The sequence below is a fragment of the Lycium ferocissimum genome, chromosome 6, assembly GCF_029784015.1.
Source record: "Lycium ferocissimum isolate CSIRO_LF1 chromosome 6, AGI_CSIRO_Lferr_CH_V1, whole genome shotgun sequence".
NCBI lineage: Eukaryota > Viridiplantae > Streptophyta > Magnoliopsida > Solanales > Solanaceae > Lycium > Lycium ferocissimum.
In genome coordinates this window covers 26,976,800-26,996,862 of record NC_081347.1, presented here as the reverse complement: position 1 = coordinate 26,996,862, position 20,063 = coordinate 26,976,800, and positions in this window count along the sequence as shown.

Below are 20,063 nucleotides of genomic sequence, written 5' to 3'. Positions count from 1 at the left end.
AACTAAGATAAAATCCTACTTAATCATAATTTCCTTCCAATACAAGTATGCTTCCCTCCTTAAGTCCTTGGCTCTCTTATACCGGTGACTAATTGAGACTTAAACTAACCTCTATTCTTCTTCGGCTCCTTATCGTCGTCCTTGCACCATTCTGTTAGCCAGTTCATCATGGCGATTGGTTATATGATTCTATGTCATACTCTCTCACAATTGATATAACCATCGGCTTGAAATTTCATGACTTACGAGGTACTCCCTAATCTCAGGCAGTACTGCTGTCTTGCTATCCATAGGCACACTATCTTCCTTTCCTTTGAAGATTATTGAACTTCCTATAACTGTTCCTCTTTTAAAGCTTTCATCTCTTCTAGTGCTATAAGTTCTTTTATTTAGTAATCTCGATTGTCCTTTATACTTATCCCTGGTCACATGCAGCCTTTCTTACTCCTTCTGTTACCCCTTGGAGTACTTTACTACATATCTAAACGTACCTAAAATTTCTTCGACGTGAGTGATTCGATTCATGGTCCGGAATACAATGTATCGCATTAGCGAAACTTATTCTCTTTCCCAGATTGTCTCATGATATACTTGCATTTAATCCATTCTCACTTTTCTTTAGTACATTCTTGACATATCAGTTCATCTCAAAATTTGACTCCTTCAATCCAATTTATTTCCCTCTTTTGGGCTTGGGAATATTGTCATCCATCTCAGAATTAAATCTGTTCTTCCCCCCTTTTTAAAGGATGTTCTCATGTACCCATAACCTTTGAGTGTTAACCGTCTTTGATAGTCATCTGGCCGACCTTAGCGATCCTTCAACTCCTCTATTCCATATAATGCCGAAGTTCTTTTCATCGCATGGTTTAACTTATTTTCCTTTTTGCTAGTTGAGTTCTTGTATCAAATCAAAATGCTTATACATATCGGATACAATTCAGACGCCTTCTTTATTGTCTGTTCACTTCTACCCTTCATGACTAGTAATCCTTCTAGGCTAATAAATTAATGGGGGAAATCGGAATTCATTAGGCCCCTTAGGGAGTGTCCGACTATACCACGCTCCTTTAGTCTTAGTCTTTCTCCATGACTATCTTCTTAACATCCTTGAAATTCTCCTTGCTCTGGGTTCCCAATTTCAATTTATATCTATACTATACAATTAAAAGTTGATAGTCCACACCATCCATTCCCCACGACTCGTCCTTTCATTGTCTTAGCTCATTTTGTTCTGTAATTCTTCTTAACTACTTGTTTGCATCACAGCTATGCATCATAGTCCTTCTAGTGTTTTGTTGGTTCTTGTTCTTATCATGAAATCCTCACAAAGTACACCCTTTCCTTTCTTCTTTCGTCAAGTCCTCATCTTCCTTTATGATACTACAACTTGTACACACACACACATACATACACACACACACACACACACACACACACACATATATATATACATCTCGAATTTCTCGATTTTCTTCATGATCGCATCCTTCACACAACCATTGTCTTAAAATTTGAAATTGTTTTCCTTTGGGCAAGCCTACTGACTCATTAACCTTCTCCTTGTTTTCAGCGGCTACATAATTCCCTTTAACCATTTCGTTAACACCTCTTCCTTCCTTTGGTCCTCATAGTTTCTTTTACTTGTAAAATGTCTGTTTCCATTAGTCGTCCTTTACTCTTAGGTTAGGAAATTTTGGAGTATTCCGTTACGAGTGCGAATCTCTTTTGACGCTGAAAATCTCTTCTTGGGGTACTTTCTTCCCTTAAATAGGCGTACCAATGATGGGTTCACATCCATCCTCCTGGCTAAATCTCGTGAGAGTTATAATTTCCTCATCGCTCTCATAAGACCTGTTTATTTCTTCTCAAGGATGCACCTGTGCCCATTATTTACAACCTTCTTAGTTCCAGTTATGAGGACGTACAGGTTGGTTCCGGGGTCCTCACATTTATCTTTTGTCTCTATCTCCCGTTGATTTATTTAAATTTGATCCTATCGTCTGTTTTCCTGCTTTCATCCTAACCTTTTCCAGAAATTATATATTATCTGACCCTCAATGGGTATACGTTTTCCTTGTCCAAGTTTCTCCCTCCTTCATGATATCATAACCTTCTTTTTCCTAATGTTCCTTCTTACATTGTTGGTCGCGTTACCGCTATCTGACTTTAATTCTCGAGAAAACCCAATTCTGATTCTCTCTGTAGCGCTTGTAACCTCAATTTTGACATACAGCACAATCAATACTTTTAACATGTCGTAACATCAATCATAAGGGTATACATAGTACTCGATGTAGCCACTCGTGACTTATCTTTTTATTGCTTTTCAACACCTTTTCTTGCGAGATATCCCATTGCCATTTAATTTTGTCCTGAATCTGTAGCTTTAATACATCTCCCCTCTTTTGACCAACTAGCCAGACTCATAACTCAAGATCATTTTGAAATTCTAATTGCAAAAAGCTCATATGCTCCTAATTTCCCTCGGGGCTATTCCCCGGTTTCTCATATTCCTTTTTTTGTATGTCTAAATTCGTAAGTCTTCTCCTACATATCTTTCTACGTCCTAATTGTAAGAAAGTCCTTGCCGATATAACTTACTTTACTTAAATCGTTTTTGTACCCCCGTCTCCTTGTCTAAAATAATCAACCTCCCATCCTTTACTTTCCTGTAGCAACCGAATCGATCCTTGCGATATTTTATCTTTACTTGTACACCTATGTAACGACCCGTTTAGTCATTATAGTGTTTTGACCCGTTTAGTTGTTATAGTGTTTTGACCCATTTAACTTTGTTGACCCTTTCCCCGAGTCCCGTTAGTACGACCTATGACTTAGTGAAGCCATTGGTTTGGGTCCCAAAGCATTCGGGGATGTTTTGAGTCTCGAGTGAAGCCTTAATTTCATAGTGTTGGGGTTGACTTGGTCAACACCGAGTTAAAATAATCTCTTTTGGGAATTCTGAGGTCACGGTTGCGTCTGTAGCATGATTTACAATCAAAACACATATATGGTTTGTGTTCGGGAGGTTCCGGATGAGTTTCGGGGGCTAAAACGAAGTTTTGAACAAATCAGAAAAAAAGGCACCCGCTATAGCGACGCGGGCATCCACTATAGCTAAGGGTGCACCCGTTATAGCAAAGGGGGCACCCGCTGTAGCAGGTGCACTGAGCAGAAACTCGTTTTTAAATGCTTTTTTCCAAATCTTTTCCATCATAAACCCAAAAACACTTCCTTAGAATGTGAGAGGCTATTTTCCTAGGGCTAGGGTGAAGTTCCTCCTTGAAGGTAAGTGCAAACCCTTATGTGATTCATTATCATTCCTTCTTCAAATCCCATGACAAGCTTAAGCTCCATTAATGGTGAGTGCAAGATTAAAACCCAAAAATTGATGAAACCTTGAATAGTTGAAGGGTTGGGAGATAACAATGGAAAGGCATTAACAAGTACTTTGGGGTAAGATTCTAACCTATTATTTATTATTTATTTATCAATTATCATCATCTCATAGTCATCTTATACACTAATTGTAAAGAACTAATGGGTTAAGAACCCTAGGGCTAAAAATAGAAAAGATAAATTTGAATATCTTGTAATGAATAGAATTCCATGAAATTAAGATTGAAGGTTAACTAGATGATGGGTAACATAATTGTGCACTAAATTTTCCGTTTTTACCCTCATGAACCCGGTTTCACATTTTAGGGGTATTTTGGGTATTTTTCTAAAAGTATAGCAATATGGGTATCGTTGGACTCGTTTAGATTTGTAGAGTACTATTTTGACCATATTGTATCTAAATTTTCAATAAAATTACAGTTTTGCCCTTGTGGCTTGGGTTTGGCTATTTTGGGTCCATTTTTGGGTTTTCGGTAAAACTATGGCAATATGGATATCCTTGGATTCGAATTCTGACATAGAATTCATATCTAATAGACGTTAATCATTTGAGGTTCTCCAAAGAGGAAGGCAAGGCTAAGGTTTGGCCATTCGAGACTGTTGCTCGGCATTCCAGGTAGGTTATGGCTTACTTTAGTTAGATTTTGATTAGCGAAACGTATGTATTATGCAGAATTAATGGGAGAAAGCATGATTAGGTCTTCGGACATGGTGTTTTGGTTGGATATTAGCTAGGTTGGTATGACTTCTGATTTTATGGGCTCATCGCCATTACGTTATATACTGAAATATGAGGTGTAGTTGTATTCATACTGTGGTGATTCGGGATGGATTTCTATTAGGTTGATTGCTGTTGATGGTGGCTTGTTGCCCTGTTATTGTGATTTGACTTATTTCCTAAATTGTCATGTTGTATTCAGTTCTCTCTTATTGTGACACATATTATCGGAGAAAGGAAGGATAATAAGTTTAGGCTTGAATTGTGATATAAACTTATGACAGTACGTAGATGAAAACTTGATGTATGAATTACTGTTGATGATAATATATAGAAAGTGGAGCTTCTTGGTGATACAAGACTTAGTGTGAGGCGTACCTGCTGCAGGTGAGTAAAGGGGGACATAGACTAATATGTTGGTTGAGACTGTTTGTATGATTCATTTCATGGCTGAGTTGATTCAAGTCTTGTTATGACTTGTGGCTTTGTGACTTGTACCTTCACTGTTGCTTTATTGGTTTGCATTGATTTACCATGTTTACACTCAGTTATGCATTCATACACTCATACATGATGGAAATGGTTCGGAAACGATTCATGAAGACTTGTGGCACGATGCCTTGTGTTTGACATTGATATTGCTAATTGTTCATAGTCCCTACATACTAATGAACTGGAATACGTTGAGACATACATTGTGATGTGAAATTAATGAAGAAGTTAATATAATCTTCTTGTTGCACTTGTGATGCTATTTGATACATGGTACTTGATGAATTGATCATTGAGAGTGATGTGACAGTGTTACTATACATATGAAAAGGCACATTTGACCGAGGTTGAGGATGTGGCCTTGTTGTGAGCTCGTGGTCCGAGGTTCATTCTGAAAATGAGTGGTACATGATGTGGATCCGCGATCGAGGTTCTTTTCGGGGCGGAGGATTTATGGCTCGGGTCCGAGGAGTGGATCCGGAACGAGGGTACATGGACACCATGGGTCTCCTGCAGGTCATGACTACTGAGCTATGATATCGGTAGAATTTGTGTACAGTGTGTATTTGGCCAGGGCATTGCATTGCACATCATCATATTTTGCATTGCACATCATTACATTTTATTCTGCATTATTATATGGCTCGTTGTTTCTGATTTTGGTATGTTTCCGAAATGGTCGTTATGGTATTGATATGATCATTGATCGAGTTAAATTGTGGATTAGTGACTATCTAAAGGATGGAACTTGGGCTTGTGATTATCAGGTAAGATTATTGAAACTTGACAGACTTGTGGGTTAGAAGCTTCATCTTAGGTTGTGACTCTTTTATGGGATATTCTGTGACTTGAATTTGAGTATTAAGTGCCTATCTGTTTATCTTGTTGATTTTATACTTATATGCGTGAACTAATCTTAGTCGGCCTGTGATGCTTACCAGTACATAGTGTTTGTACTGATACTACCTTGCCGCACCCTTTTGAGTGATTGTGTTCCACAGATTTCATCCGGACTACATCTATAGCCAAGCTAGTTTGCTCGATCGATCCGAGGTGAGCCTATTCATGCCATGCCACCCGAAGATCTCTTTCCGTATGTCTATTTTTATTCCAGACATTATTTGTTATTATATTTGAGATACACTTCATTCTTTAGACATCGTTGGTAGAGTCCTTGTACGATGACTTTCAGATCTTGGGAGTGTAATAGTTGAAACTTCCGCACTTATATTATCTATTAAGTATGACCTGTTTTATTTATTTATTCACTCACATGATCATTGATTGGTTAGTATAAAGGATTAAAGATGTTAAAATTAGCTAATGATTAATGGGTAAGGGTTCGCCTACTAGTGATAATAAGATAGGTGCCCGCACGATCGGTAATTAGGGTCGTGACAACCTACTCTCTTCTCTCTTTACACATAAATCGATATCGCACCTAATTTCTCTATCGTCAAATAACCTTCACAACACCCGTTTGAAAAAAAAATTGAGCTGAAGTCTTCTTATAAGGATTAGCTAGAAATAAACCACATATTCCTAAGGTTGATACAATCTCTACTTCCTTCGTCGGCCAAGCAACATTACATTTAGAAGTTATATTAACAATCCAGAAAACAATCATAATTACAATCCAACTTACCTAATCATTTCTTATTCTTGATGTCAAGGTCGTGATTAATACCCGAAGTAACTTGGCCATAATGATTCTCAGAATAGTACCAACTATCAAATACTAAAAATCCCCTTGAAGTCGAATGACTGGTGACTTCTAAATCCCAATGTAAACCCACATCATATAGGAAGTCTCGATAAACGAGTCCGTGTGTCCGTCATCAACCCGTCGATCTTATGTAGATATCTATAAACTTCTAGAGTAAAATTTTTCCTTACTCGTTAACTTCCTTTCCCTTATCAATATCTCTTCGTTATCTCTTACTCACCAATCTATAAATCGTAATACTGCACTTGAATTCTTAGTGTCAACTTTCCCTATATCTTCAATAATCTCAATTCTCCAAAATCTCGAATGCACTCATTCCAACTCCTTTAATTACTAATCATTTTTCCCCTCCAGGGTTCTTCCCTTAAATTAAATTACAATCATTCTAAAACTTCTCTTTGAAGGCATCTCATAATTGTTCATTCAATCACGACTTACCAAACATCCGATTGTCACATTTTTCCTTCATTCTTTCTCTATAGCATAAACATTCAAACAATTCAATTTTTAAAAATTTCGGCAGAGTTTTCTCTATACTTCTTATTGCCTCATTCCTGCACACAGCCCAGAAAACACATCCAATGCCTCACAGGGCGACCACAATACCCGTAACATTTAGCTCGGGTTCTCATATCAAAGTCTATCAATATCAATAAGGTAGGAAACATACCTTTCGAAGTAACAACATTAATTCTCATCAATTATTTCATAGCAGCGTAATTAACTACTCATCCACAATCAAAACATTTAGGATTAGAATCAGGGACATCACATCCTATAATTTAGCTCTGCGGCACGATCTAAGATGAGAAAGAAGGGTCAATCGTTCCTAAATGCCCTGCAGCCTCTTGTTTATAAGTATGGCGCGCTTCACGCCCATAAACAAGACTCTACGGACACGGCTTGTAGACACACCCTAGGACGAATTGCTCTAATACCACTTTTGTCACAGCCCAACCAGAGGGCTATGATGGACACCCAGAAGCCGACCTCCTAGATGCCACAATACATACATAACATACCTGCTCATGCTCATTTTGGGCCACCTGAGGGCACTCACAACATAATCTACTGACTGATAGGTATCATAAACTGGAGGGTCACCGCCCTCAAAAGGTATATAGACACATGCATCACTAAACTGAACTGGGGTACAAGCCGACAAGGCTACCCGATAAAACTATATAACCAAACAAGTGTTGAGCCGGCCATACTGTCTGACTGAATATAAGTGTCTATGAGCCTCTACTGACATACTGGACATGCTACGGATGGGATAGGGCCCCTGCCCTACCCATAAACATCAAAACATATACCCGGCTCCAGATCGCAACTCCGGCAAGAGAAGAGTGCTCCACCTGCGAAGTCAAGAAGCGACCCTAAGGATGCATCGTCTTCCCCGGCTATCCGAACACCGGGCAGCGTGAACGCAGCTCCCCCCCCCCCCTCCCCCCCGGAACAATAGGGGAGTCAGTACGGAAAATGTACCGAGTATGTAAGGCAGAAGAGTAACATACACATAGGAGTCATGAATAAAGTATGAATATCATAAGCTAAACTGGCTGACTGAATGCATCTATATGTCTGACTATCTGAACATATTTGTATGAATGCATCTATATGTCTTACTATCTGAACATATCTGTATATCTCTGCTTACTGAAAATGCCTCTGAGGGCGTATGATATGCATAGGTCATAGTGCCGAGGAACGTATGGCCCGATCCATATCTCATATAATAGTGCCGAGGATCGAACGGCCCTATCCATATATCATATAGGCCCCTTCGGGCATCATAATCATCATCACCGTGTACCGACCGATCGTGTGTCGCGTATATAACGCCTCGCCCTTTCCCTATACCCCACATACATATATAATATACGCGTAAATAACGCTTTCCGGTCACGGGTCAATATGCATATATGTAAATGAATGCAATGCATAAATATGAAATAACATTATCATGATACAAAACTCAGGACCCATGAACAGAAGGGACCATCATAACAAGGGGTATAGGATCATCAAGAACTGAGATACTCCTAGTACTTCTAAGAGTAGAGTAATATGGAGACTCGATTACTCGTTGTTCGCTTATGTCATAGGATTATGCCAAAATGAAAGAAAGGGAAAGCCTTAACATACCTTTTTGGTCTCCTATTACTTAAAGTTTATCCTTCGAAGCTCGTAAATCTACATTTAAGAGCATTCATATCACTGTTAGACTTATCGTCATATGCTTATCTTAAGCCTTCAAATTAAATCCCTTTAGAATCTGCCGAAATTCGGGCAGTATCTCCCCTATTTATATCCCTAGCCCGAAATCACAACACCAATAAAACAATAACAATATCAATACTAATATCAACAACATCATCATCAACACCAAAATATTCCATAAAACATCCCACACGATGTTTTTCAACATACAACAACAATATACACTTCCTTTCTTCCCAATCAAAGAGCATAATCTCATCAACACACCAACAACATTAGATACCATCCATATACATGTAAATCATCCCAACCACATGGCCACAACATGCTCAAAACAGTCCATAACACAACAACTATAACACAACACTTTATGACCTTTCCTCCATAACTATTTTCACTTTTAAGACTTGCTAAACCTTCAAATTAACTCAACATAAGAGATAGGATGAAGAACATACCTTATACTTGAAGAAATTCAGCCACATCAACTTTCTTCGAGACCAAACTTACCACAACATCAAGTAGAAGCAAGAATAATCACTTTTTATGGACTAGTTTGGTGTAATCTTGTTAACTTCTTGATTTAATGGGCTATAAATGTTTGGGGGATGTGTTGGGAAGTTTCTAGGACTCATGAGAATGTAAAATGCTTAAAAATGGGGTTGATGGGGTTTTTATACCCCTCATAAGTCGGTTCCACCGACTTTCCCAAGTGGGACCAGTGGAAGCCATTTGGCAGCTTGGAGTCTTTATCTTAAATTGGCCATAACTTCCTACTCCGATGTCGTTTTGACGAGCGGTTTGTTACGTTAGAAACTAGACTCGACGAAATTCATTTTAGGATTTTGAAACACCTTAAAACTCCTGATATACCCAGAGATATACCCCTTCAAATTTGACCCAAAATTCTGCCAAATTTTTGTCAAACTTATTTTCTTCGATTTGCTTGGTCCCGGAATCTTCCGAGACTCTCCATACATGATATTTATCATTAATAATACTTGATAGTGGTAATGTCCTTCGGTTCCAAGGTTGTTCTTCCTGTTTACGACTTACGAGATCGTAGTTCATCCTTTACTTCATTGTTACAAACTTCCCATGGCTTGTACCTTCCAAAACTTCATGGGACGTCTCCGATACTCCATTAATACGGTGAAGTACGTGGCATGCTCATGCACTGAAAGTGTGAGGTGTAACAAAAACACTCATCAGTACACTATGATACTCACATGTTGTATCTCATATACTGATAGGGTATCATAGAGGCTGATTCATTCTATAAAGAAAATACTTCTTAGCCCTCTGTGATACCCACATGGTAAATATCCTATACTCACATGGTAGCATAGAGTTTAAGCTTGATTTTGATATTTCAATTATTATATCATTTATAGCAAGTTAATTTTATGAATAAAAAATACAAAAAGTACAGTAATATTTTAGATATAACTAGTCTCAGTGTGTGCACTTTGCGCGTGGCCAAAGTGCGTATCTCATTTTACAACAAAAATTACAGAAAAAAAATTAGATTTAGCTACATACGTTGTCATTAATCCGTCGTTAAATTGCTCGTAGCTAAGAATTTTTAAATAATTCGTTACTAATCTGTCATTAAATAGGATTAGTGATAAATTTTGCTTTTTAACTTTTCGTTAATTATTCATGTTTATTTAGTAGTAAAACAACTTAATATATTTAAAAAAAAAAAAAAAAACTCTGAGAGTTTTCATTTCTTAGAATATAAGTGTAACAAAAAAAAGTAATGACAATTTGTTTCATAATGTTTTATTTTCTAATATTTCATCCTTATTATTTTAAATTTGCATTTTACCAATTTGACATTTAACATTATACTAAAATCGATTTTGATTTATTTCTAATTTCTTTCACCAATAATATTTTTCTTATTTAACAAACTTATATACTTAAGAGTTTTGTCAATTTGAAAATAAATTTACTAATGTGAGGAATTTGAAAAAGAATGAAATAGGATTCTTTTGCTAATTAGTTAATTCAAAATAAGGGGTACAATGAAGTTCGAGATGCACAGAATTCAGTTTTCCACTTTGATTTTTCCAGTTCTGGTGTTACTTGTTTCATATTATACAATTCTATAACAAAAAGATAAGGAACCTTATCCTAAAAAGAAGAACTCTAATTAGGGCATACATTTTAAGCTTTGATTTTTCCCTTTTCAGTGTTAATTACCTTTTCAAATATGGAAGGATTTATGAATACACACGACTTAGAACGACTAATAGGGTAATTAGGATTAAATCCTTGACATGACTTAGAAATTTGTTTACTGATAGGACAACTAATGGGGTAGGTCGGTTAACACTTAAAAAGATTGAAGAGTTTAATTTATATATTTTAACTCTAATAAAAATAAAAAATAAACTCAAATTTCAAATACGTGCAATATAAGTTCGTTAATTTAAAAGGCAAAAGGATTTATAGAAAGTAAATCTTACTTCAATTTAAAGTCCTGAATCTTAGGGCTTCTTGTGTAGTTCTAATCAGGGCAGGCTAGACCCTAAAGGCCCCAAGAATTTCAGGGCACCAAAATAATTACTATTTCTCTGTATATAGTATCTAATTTACATAATTATATATTTCTTATCATTGATAAATTTATTTGTTTATTTTCATATTACTATTTAATGATTTTTTTCTCTCACTAAATAATACTCCCCCGTCTTAGTTTACATGTTTTAGTTTGACTGGGCACGAAATTAAAAATACATGGAGATTTTTGAATCTTCTGATATTAAATTAAAGATACATGTAGTTCTTCAAATTTTGTGGTCTTAAAATTGCCACGTAGAATGTAGGAATTGAAAAATTCACTAAATATATAAAGGAACACTCTCTTTGGGACAGATCAAAAAGGAAAGTAAGACAATTAAATTGGGACGGAGGTAGTACTAATTAATATCTTTGCCAATTTCAATTTGCTTTTTAGCTGAATTTTTTTTTCACTACTCACTAATTACACACTTAACTCTACCTAATAATCCAAATTATCATTTATTTTTCTCACATAAATTGAAAGTTGTCTAGGTGCTCTCTGTCGATTTGTGATGCAATCAAGCATGCAAGTGTCGCAACAACAAAAGTTTGCAACGTTTAACTCATTCAATTATTTTGTAATATATATAACCAAGTTCTTATTTTTTTGTTTATGCTCATATTCACCTGCCTAATTTCAATCAACGATGTTCATTATATAATAAGGCCTCTTATAAAGATTTGACTTTAGGCCTCCATTGCTATTGAGCCGCCCCGGGTTCAAATAAGGAAGAATTTAAATAAAGCAAATAGTAAATAACAATTTTATCTATTGTAGAGTCTTTTAATGAAGGGCAAAAAGCTCAATCAACATTTTTAACGCCCTTCGTGCTTTTAATTCTAGTGTACGTGCTTTGCATGTGCACCCTAGCGGTTATTATCAAATTCATATAAAAAACAAATAATCTTATAATGTAATGCATAACTTAAAAATATTTATTTAACTCTTAGTAAAAATGAAATATTACCAAAAAACGCAAATCCAACTTTATTTCTAATTTCTTACGTATTCTCTTTTAATGTTTTTTTTTTTTTACTTAAAAATCTAGTTATACAAAATTAAATCAACTATAATTTATTTACACATAATGAATACGTTAAAGCCTAATGGATTCACGACCGGTAGGTCCTGGGTTCGAGTCACACTGGAGGGGAAGTGTGGAAACACTATAAATCCTCCTAAATGGGTGGGAAAAAAAAAAAAAAAGCCTAATGGATTTTTAGTGCACGAAGGTTTCCTACTTTATTTATTTCAATTTCGGTGTCACATTTTATTTATATAATTATATAATACAAACGGCTAAACCTAAATGGAACTTTGGGTGCACAAAAGGTTCCAACTTTGATTTTTTTATTTTTGGTGTTACTTTTTCAAATAAAGAAGGAGTTATGAATATGTAAAATTAGTTGAATATTCAAATGTCCCATATATTATGAAATATTCACTATAAAAATAAAAATAAAAAATTAGAATCAACTACGAGGAATTGTTCGTAGCTAATAGAATCTTTTAATAATAGTAGCTGCTAAACAGTGAAATAATAACTTCTTTTATATAAGTCTATTAATTTTCCAAATACACAAAAGAAAAAAAAATATTCAAGTACACTAAGAAAATTTGTAAAAAACCTGCAACATGCAAGTTATGAGAGAAAAGAAAAGGAAGAGTCCTATACATTAAACAAAGACTCATGTAATCACACCTATAAATGAATGATACAAATAATAACTTTATAAAATAATGTGATTTTCCTGTGTTATTATTTTTCTTTTGCAAATACATTATATTATATAGTTCAAATAAGACAAAAAATAAAATACAAAATGTAGTTGATTTTAAAATCTTAAATATAAAAAATTGTGTGTCGTGCTTTTAATATAATATAGATAGGGGCGGATTTAGGGGGATGCGAGGGTGTTCACTCGAACACTCTCGGCGAGAAATTACACTATATATAGGGTAGATTTTCTGTGTTTGTGTATATATATAAGTTTTGAATACCCTAAACTTGTTACACCTCGGACTTTTCGTACGTCGAGCTGTGAATAGGCTAATGCAAGCTTAAGGGGAACATGGAGTCCATATGTCCTTAAGGAGAGTACTTGATAGCTTCAAAGAGTATACGACAAGATTTTGAAGTCACATGACTTGGAGGAACTAAGTTCGTCAAAGGAAGTGAACCATAAGTTGTGTTCGGGAAGATTTCGTAATAACCGAGCTAATGTTGATTTAGTAACCCGTTGAGGAGAAGTTATAAGGCTCCTTAGATGGTTAATGAAGTATTATACAAGTGTCAAGAAGGTTCCACAAGGATTGGAAGTCAAACGAAACAACGGGGTCAACTTTGGAAAATATGAGTTATGCGGTCCATATAAGGGACTGTATAACTTGTCCATAGGGGGGTCTTTCACTAGAGGTATTATACAGTCACTTATAAGGGTCCGTATAATCCTCGTCGAGCAGCTTTTAAATTTTATATAAAGAGGACCCAAGTTTTTATTTCTCATTTCATTCATTCTCCACACTTCATGAGACCTTTAGAATATTCCATACACTTCATTAACATAAATTCAAGAGAGTTCAAAGATTTATCATCAAAAACCAAGAGAATCAAGTGTACAGAAGATCACTAGGGCTTGTGGAAGCCAAGGTCCCCTTTAATATTGAAGTTGGGGTTCTTCTCAAGTGGAGTATCTTCATCCAAATATCATCCCTACATAATCAAAGGTGAGTTTTACACTTATTTCATATTATGGAAGGTATTGAGTGGTTGAAAGACTTGGATTAGAGAAGAATGTAGAATATGAGCTCAAATATGGAAATAATAGTATTTTGAATAGTAAATCAATTTGAGTCATGATTCTCAGTATGAGATGAGTATTATATCGTTATGAATTATGCTAACACCGTTGAGGGAACATTATGTGAAAAATGAATATGTTGTTGTATTGTAGTCACGGTTGTGGATGATTGAAAGAGAATTGTGAGGATTGAATAATGTTTAACTTGAAGAACTTATTGATTATGATAGTATGGGTGTTGCTATTGCTAATTGGGAGTTGTTTATTATATGGAGAAAGTTGTCGAAACAAAGGAAATGCTACCCAAGTTTCGTTAGCCCGTAGTCCCTTTAGCTTAGACTTACGCGTGCTTCTAATGATCTAACCTTGGTACGAATTCTCTTGAATGTAGAGTTGTGAGCTTGGAAGGAGAACGCTTAGTCGTTCGTGAGACATAAAGGTATGTAAGGCTAGTCCCCTTCTTTCAAAGGCATGACTTCTATATTATGATTTCTTTTCTATATTTCCATGACCTTCTTACATCCCAAAAGCTGAAAGTTGAAGATTCTCAAGAGCTTCTTATGAGATAGAGATGAGATATGTTCCAAGATAATGATGATGATACTGATGCTATGATGACCTTGTTATTCTAATTTTTATGATTTCATTAATGTTATTTCTTGTTGTTACCTCACCTTATGATAATAGTTCCTTCAAGGTGAGACATAGTGATGAGGAGTATTCCATAATGTAATCGGAGGTTCTCGACCTTACGTCACTCCGATAGAGTTACAGCCTTTACTTGAGCTCTCATGCATGCTTCATGTTATGTATATGTATGATTACACCGTGCCTATATGGCCGGGCAGTCACTACTACGATAGGCGTAGTGGGCAGCTATGATGTTGATTACACCGTGCCTATATGGCCGGGCAGACACCACTAGTGGGCGGCTTGAGATGTTTAAGGCCCGGACGCGGGCTAATGATGATCCAGTGTTTTAAAAGGCGAGGGCGTAAGGCGGGGAGTTTTACGTCTGCCTCAGTGAGGCGTAAGCCCCGAGGCACGGGGCGTAAGCCCCATGGGGTTTTAATTTTTAGTATTTTATAAAATGATATACTTATAATAAATATTTTTAAATAGGTGAAATAGCGTAAAAAATTGAAGAAAATTATAAATAAGTGATATATATATATATATATATATATATATATATATATATATATATATATATCCTCCACCCCCCCCCCTCCCCCCCGCAAAAAAAAAATTAATTAGAACAATCTATTATACGCTACTTACAAGTACAAGTGACTGCTCGTTACTTTTTTGAGATAGTAGAAGACAAGATAAATAATTGAAAAAGAATATATATATATATATATATATATATATATATATATATATGCTCCACACCAAAAAAACTAATTAAAACAATCTATTATACACTAGTTACAAGTACAAGTGACTGCTCGTTACTTTTTTGAGATAGTAGAAGACAAGATAAATAATTGGAAAAGAATATATATTAAGCATTCTAGCAATAAAAAAAGGTCTTGACTTTTAAATTTAATGTTTCAGTTCCTTTTTAAAACATTTGAGGAATTACACGTTGACTTTTGAGAATTTGGGCATTATATTAAGGACTTATTTAACAAATTTCGTTTTAGTTCGAAGAAGTTTTCTGGGCTTACGCCCTAACACGCCCCAACAAAAAAAACTCGCCCCAAACGCCTGAGCGTACGCCCCTAATTGCTGGGCGTACGCCTTTGGAGACTTTCGCCCCGACCCATCGCCCCGGGGCATTTCTGGTACGCCCCGCCCCAGGGCTCGCCCCGAAAATGCCTTTTAAAACACTGTGATGATCACACTGTACCTATATGGATGGGCAGTTTATATATATATATATATATATATATATATGTATACATGATGTGATGTTTTCTCTTGTTAGCATGCATGATTCCGCCTTAAGAGGCAATCAGTACAGGTTATCTTTTCTTCTTATGCTTTCTTATTTCTTAATTATGTTACTGTACATGCCTTACATACTCAGTACATTGTTCGTACTGACGTTGTTTTCTTTCATGGACGCTGTGCTCATGCCCACAGGTAGATAGGGAGACGGCGCAGACGCTTAGAAGCTTATCCATCGGAGAGACAGGAGCACTCCACTACTCCGGAGTCGCCACTTCTTGGTATATTTTTTTGTGCACATATTTGGGGAATGGCGGGGCCCTGTCCCGTCCTTATGGTTCCAGTATTCCAGTTAGAGGCTCATAGATACTTATGTGTGGGTTGTAGATGCTATGTGATCTCTTCATTGTATATTCTATACATCATTTTTTGTAGCCTCGTGGGCTTATATATATATATATATATATATATATATATATATATATATATATATATACACACACATGTTTTGGGGAGATATTTGGAAATTGTTTCATAATAAGTCTTGCGTTGAGAATAATGTATGTCCAGGTTAAGTATGATAGATAGCATGATGAGTGATGCTCGGTAGTCAGCTCTGGGTACCCGTCATGGCTCACTAGTTGGGTCGTGACAAAACTAATCCAAAATGTTAGCTCAAGTGGTCCAGGGTGTTCAAAACTCTCTCTGGCGTCCAAGTTTCGATTCCCAAGGACAACATTATTTTTTATGTTTAGCTTTTATTATTTTTTTCGAACCCCTTGAGTGAATACAATCAACCCTCTCTATAACAGCATCGTTGGGTCCAAATTTTTTTGGCTGTTATAGAGAATTGCTGTTATACACATATAACAGCATTAACATTTAAATAATATTTCACTGTTATAGGAAAAAATAATGCATAAAATCTAATTTTTTGTTTTTTAATGCCAGATTCTAAGCTTAATCACATTTGTATAATGAAGGAAAATCTTTTAATGATAAATAAATATATATATATATATATATTGTCATAAATAGTGTATTAAATGATCAAATATTTGGTCAAAATCTCTACACTTATTATGTCACGACCCAACCGGAGGGCCATGACGGGCACCCGGAGCTAACCCACCGGGCACCTCTCATCGTACGTTCACATTCGTGTCTAGGTGAGCCACATGGCTTATCAACAACTCTATGCCTCAATAATACCATTTCCGTTAAAACACTTTTTATATCAACATTAACAACTACGCCCATATACATATACACAAGCCGACGAGGCTGACAAAATAATATACCAAAATATGAGCCGACAAGGCAAAAGACATCTACTATACATGACTGTCTACGAGCCTCTAAGAAGAGTATGAAACATCATCATAAGGATAGGACAGGGTCCCGCCATGCCTATATATACACAAAAGAATAGTACCCACAGCTGCAGCTCCGGATCAAATGGAGCTCCTCTAAGAAATCTCTGGATAAGCAGCCTACGCATCAAGTTTATTTCCCTGTCCACCTGCGGGCATGACGCAGCGTCCACAAATAAAAAGACATCGGTACGAATAATGTACTGAGTATGTAAGCATAATCAACAACATAATAGAAGCATGAGAAATAACATAAGATAGAAAAGTCATGGGATGAAAGAGCCATTTATACCTCTTGCAACGTTCATCATATTTACTTACCCTCTTTCTAATGGGAAACTTTCATTTCATACATTTATACATATAGTAGTATCATACCCGACCATAGAGGTTTGGTGTCTTACGTACCCGACCATAACGAAGTTCGGTGTTATACGTACCTGGCCCTACCAAGGCTCAGTGTTATCCATACCCAACTGCAGTGGTGCGCGCGCAATAGATGTCATACCCGGCTATATAAGCTCGGTGTTCTTAATAGTCATGCTTTTATATATATATATATATATATATATATATATATATATATATAAGAATACATAAGTATCATCAACATCATCATCGTCATCGTCATTTTCATTATACCCTTCCTTAGAAGATCAACTATCATAGGATGAGACCAATAGTTTCATGAGAATATCGAGAATCATGAGCTTTGGTGATTCTAGGAATGAAGTCATCTTGGAAAACATTATGGAATTCACGTGAAGGTATACAATAATGGGATCATGCCTTAAGGAAAGAATGGTTAGCCTTACATACCTCTTTGTCTTCTTAACTATCTAACGTTCACCGCCAAGGCTTGAGAAATCTACATTTAAAAGGATTCATACCATGGTTAAGTCTTAAAGACACTATTGAATTCAACCTAGAGCAACTCATGAACTAACAGAAATTGGGCAGCATTTCCCCTATTTCCTCAACTTCCACCATATCGCAAAACAACTCCCAAACAACCATAATAACATCCATAATATCATAATCAAGTAGTCATATTTCGTTAAGTCTCAAAACTCATTCTCACATTCAACTTACATCAACAACTTCACTTCCACCCTTTGCACCATTTTATACAACACTTCCTTGTCATCATTAATACCCTTCATAGCAAGATTATATCCATAGCATACTAAGAATCATGACTCAAGTTAGTTTACTACTCAAAAATATCCTAAAATCTACATTTAGACCTCATCTTCTACTTACTCCTTTCACCCAAGTTATTCAACAACTAATCATTCTTGATAACATGGAATAAGCATGAAAACTAACCTTTTATCTCAAATGAATGAGCTTTGGGGCGAGTTATCAACTTGCATGAAACCCTAGCTTCAATACCCAAGAAATTCTTGAAGTCTACTAACCTAGCAAGTCTTCCAACACATAGGTATCTTGATTCTTGCCTCTTGATCTTTGATTTCTATTGAGTTTGAGTGGAATATATGTATGGAAGGGTTCTAGAGCACTCAAGGGATTGTGGAGAATGGAAAATGAAAAATAGAACTTGGGTCATCTAATTAAAACAAGAAAATAAAGCTGCCTGACGGGATTTATACGGACACTTATATGGTCCGTATAATTTTATATGGTCCGTATAAGTGACCGTATAATATCACCAGTGATGACCCCCTCCACTGTAACTGTTATACGGACCCTTATGCGGACCGTATAAACTTATATGGACCGTATAAGTGGTCGTATAACCCATATTTTCCAAACTCGCTCTCGTTGATTCGTTTGACCTCCAATCCTTGTGGAACCTTCTTGGCACTTATATAACACTTCATTAACCATACAATAGGCCCTATAGCAGGCCCTCAAGACATTACTAAATAAATATTAGCTCAATTATAGCGAAAACCTTTCCAAACATGACTTACACTTCACTTCCTCCAACGAACTTAGTTTCACTTATTCATATAACTTCAAAATCTAGTAGTACGCACTTAAGGCTATCAAATACTCTCCTTAATATTATAGGGACTTCATGCTCATCTTAAGCTCGCATTAGTCTATTCACAACGCAACAACTCAAAACTTCTGAGATGTAACATATTATTGGATAGTTAGTTTTTATATTACCAAAAAAAGAAGATAGCTATTATATGGGGGTAATTTTATAAAGAGTCACTGTTATAAAGTTGGTTGTTGTTGTTATAGGTGAAATGCTATTATAGAGAAGTAAAATATAACATAAAAAATCGGTTCCGAAAAAACTTGGTTGTTATAGAGAGGTGTTGTTATATGCGGATGCCGTTATAGAGAGGTCTGACTATATTCTGTATCCGCCACTGAATATAGATACAAGTAAAACACTGTTTATCACTTTATATATACATGACATATATACCTGACCAGTAGTGCAGTGAGAGTTGCCGCATCCATTAGCGTCTCAACTTATAAATTGTTCCGGTAAAATACTGCGCCCGAAATATTGTTTATCACTTTATATATACATGACAAATATAAATGTATACCTGACCAGTAGTGGAGTGAGAGTTGCCTCGTCCATTAGTGTCTCAACTTCTAATTGTTCCTGTAAAATGCTGAGCCCAAAATAACCTAACAGAGTATTCCGAGAAAACAACATTGATGATGAAGAGGGTTATTACTGAATATAGACACGGGAAAATCAAACAAGGCTCACTAATAAAAACAACACAAGGGAACTTCCGAAAACAAACACATAAGAATAAGAGAGATTTTCAAAAACAAACAAATAAGAACAATAATTAGAAAGAGATTAAAGATCTCCAATTTTTAAACGATGATAAAAATAATTTAGTAAGAAAACCTTGAGATC